This window comes from Calidris pugnax, unplaced genomic scaffold, assembly GCF_001431845.1.
Source record: "Calidris pugnax isolate Ruff unplaced genomic scaffold, ASM143184v1 scaffold24, whole genome shotgun sequence".
NCBI lineage: Eukaryota > Metazoa > Chordata > Aves > Charadriiformes > Scolopacidae > Calidris > Calidris pugnax.
In genome coordinates this window covers 5,831,918-5,835,675 of record NW_015090922.1, presented here as the reverse complement: position 1 = coordinate 5,835,675, position 3,758 = coordinate 5,831,918, and positions in this window count along the sequence as shown.

Here is a 3,758-nt window from a genome sequence, read left to right as displayed (position 1 = left end):
TGATGTATTTATAAAAACTTTTTTTTGTTGTCCCTTATATTAATAGTCAGGTTGAGTTCCAGCTGGGCTTTTACCTTCCTAATTTTTTCTCTGTATAACCTAACGATGGATGTTTCCCTTTTAATAGGCAGACAATGTGCAACAGTACCTCTGTGTAAGAGGTGCAAGCTCAACTTCCCTTCTAGGGCCCGTATTTGAAAAAATATATCTGAGCTAGGCTTTTCAGCTTTCAAAGGCAGGTGACTCAAAGCTGAGAGTGAAGTGGAAGATCTGGACAGCAAATGGGGGAGCGTGGGATACGATACCTGTTTTCCCCTCTTCATTAGTTCCTGTTACCCTGAAACTCTTAGTTTTGTTTGTAGAGTTGTATGAAAATGGGAAATCAGCGCTCTCCTCTGTCTCTTACAGCAGTTATACTTTGGAGCATCTAGTACAGAGACCTGAGGTTTCCATGATGTGACACGAGGTTCAGACCTTCTCTGTTGTGGGATTTGCTTTCAACAGTTTCTGGTCTCAGCTTTTTGTGGATTCTTTTGATGGCAGCACAAGCCTCTTGCAAGTTAACGTTCACAGAAATTACTGTAACAGGTTTAGTGGATTCCCTTGTCTGTTTATCTCCTGTTTATAAGATAACTCTACAAGTGCAATTAATTATGAAAATGGTTGTTTTATAACTGACGCTTACTGTGTCTGTTTCCAGTTACCTATATATTCTTTAAAATACCTGTAGGCTGCCCCCAGTTTAAGAGTGTTTGAGGTTATTGCACTGCAGTTGCCTAAATTTCCTTAATACGATATCTATCTGACCACTGCACGTTGGCTGCATGGAGCTGCAGATGCACTGATACATGTAAATGTTGCTAGCTGAGCTGCTTTCTGCGTCCTGGAAAGGAACACTGTCTCATTGTTTACATAATGTATAGGTATTAAAAGTTCTAAAGTATACGTTACTGTGAGATATTCCTTACTAACCTGGTACCGTAGTGCTAAATCACAAACAGAAAATCTGTGTGCTGTCTAAACCCGCTGATAAAATTACAAGGAGACAAACATGGAATCAGTTGATGGCTGGCTTTCCCGTCTTCCTTATTTTGTGGCTTGTTTTTCTGGAAATCTTCTTCTTTGGCACTAGTCTTCTACTCCCAAACGTTTTGCTACTAAGCTCTTTAGCTGACTTAGGAAATGCTAAAGTGAAACCCAGCTGGTCGGAACACCAGCAAAACTTCAGTCTTGACACCTCTGAATAGTTGACTGTCACTCATGTGCCTAAATGGAAGCATGCTTCCAGGTCGGACATTGCGCTGTAGTGTATTGAGGAGATAGTACTATTGAATTCTTAAACATCTGTTCAAAGATCCTGAAAGTCTTCATGGTAGACTTTGCTACTTCAGGATTAATTTAGCATTTATCATTCAGTGTTGCAGAAAATGCCATTTAGCTGTGGTTCTAGTACTTTTTCCATATCATTTTACCTATACACGCCTTCCTGGGGAACCATAAGTCCTCTGTGGTTTTTTTCTTCTATTTTTTTCTAAAAACACAAAAAATAACTGAAAATTGTAAAATATTTAAAGTATCAAAAAAAATCTTTAGCTTGTGAAGACCTTTAAAAGGGCTAACTGGTGGTGCTGCACCTGTCCCCATAGTTACAAGCAGCGTCTTGATTAATCTTGGACAAAATTAATGTAAGTCATTGTTTTTTATTATGCACATACTGTAATATAGATAAATGAATCATCACTTGCTTTAAAGTAGAGAAGGGTAGTGACCTGTGTTACTGATGAGAAAAGCTATACAAAACTGCAAATATACTTAGAAGTCACTTTCCATTTAAATACCAAACTGCTTTGATTCTCTTTTATTTATTTTTTTAGAAAAGACTTTGTGCTTAGAACGCAGATACTTTAGATTTTCTGTTAAGAACAGATTTGTCATTGTTATGCTTGCAGTGAGCAGCTACACAATCCACCTTTTATGTGGGATGGGAGTTCCATATAGTCTTTGTGTTTCTTTGTGTTTCTGCCTCTTAGAGGGTATACAGTAACGCTTTTTGTTTGCATCTTTTTCTTTTTTCTCCAAAACTGGAGAATACAAGAAGTGAAAAACAGATAAATTGCATTCAAGTACAAAATGTTTTGTAATGTGTTCCTGTACTATATGGAAAGCTGTCATGGAATTTTACTTTTGCACTTTTTGATTTCCATTAATGAAGAGGTAATCCAAGGCTTCTTAGTCACAGTACTAGCAAGAGGATCTGTGCAGAGAGCTGATGCATGAACTCATTGTCCAAGCTGCCAGTCCAGTTGTCTTCCTTCATGTTAAATCAAAACCAGAAGTAAGTCACAGTACTAGCAAGAGGATCTGTGCAGTCAGAGAGCTGATGCAGAGCATGAACTCATTGTCCAAGCTGCTGGTCCAGTTGTCTTCCTCTGTGTTAAATCAAAACCAGAAGTCGTATAAAAGAGTTCTTAGTTATTTATTATGTGCAATACTGTCTGGCATCATAAATAATACTATAATTTTTATTATTTCATAATATGATTCGAAGTAATTCTTTCTTTCTTCTGTTATTGCCCTTCTACAAGAGGGTCCAAATAGCAAAATGGCAAATTATTAAGGTTACTGTAAAATATTAACTTGAACTCATTGTAGTCTTTTGCAGTGCACAAGGTAGCACCCTTCGAGTCCTGAGTAACATGCAGTTAAAGACAAATGTAGCCCATTGTTGATAAACTTATGTTTTAGTGATTGCTTCTTGCGTGTGTGGTTTTTCTGTGTGGGTGGTGTTTTTTTTTTTTCAAGCATTAATGTTGACAAAGTGTGAGAACCAGAAAATACAGAAAGTTTGGGACAGTGTGTTACAAACATGAAAAGATGACAATTTGGGTGTTTCTGGATAGTCCTGCTTCATGCTTAAGGGCAATCTGTGCAAAGAATCTGCAACCTCAGTGACTTTGTGCATGTTTAAATGATCTCAGACTTCCCGAACCTGTTTGATAGCAGTTTTTTAGGACGAATAAAATAATTTTGATAACGTATAAAAGAGTTCTTAGTTATTTATTATGTGCAATACTGTCTGGCATCATAAATAATACTATAATTTTTATTATTTCATAATATGATTCGAAGTAATTCTTCCTTTCTTCTCTTATTGGCCTTCTCCAAGAGGGCCCGAATAGCAAAATGGCAAATGATTAAGGTTACTGTAAAATATTAACTTGAAGTCATTGTAGTCTTTTGCAGTGCACAAGGTAGCACCCTTTGAGTCCTGAGTAACATGTAGTTAAAGACAGATGTAGCCCATTGTTGATAAACTTATGTTTTAGTGATTGCTTCTTGTGTGTCTGGTTTTTCTGTGTGGGTGGTGGGTAAAGACAAATGTAGCCCATTGTTGATAAACTTATGTTTTAGTGATTGCTTCTTGCGTGTGTGGTTTTTCTGTGTGGGTGGTGTTTTTTTTTTTTCAAGCATTAATGTTGACAAAGTGTGAGAACCAGAAAATACAGAAAGTTTGGGACAGTGTGTTACAAACATGAAAAGAATGACAATTTGGGTGTTTCTGGATAGTCCTGCTTCATGCTTAAGGGCAATCTGTGCAAAGAATCTGCAACCTCAGTGACTTTGTGCATGTTTAAATGATCTCAGACTTCCCGAACCTGTTTGATAGCAGTTTTTTAGGACGAATAAAATAATTTTGATAAAGCAGACTTCCTTCCAATTTTACAGCTGATTCTAAACTTGTAACTTCGGTTTCCTAG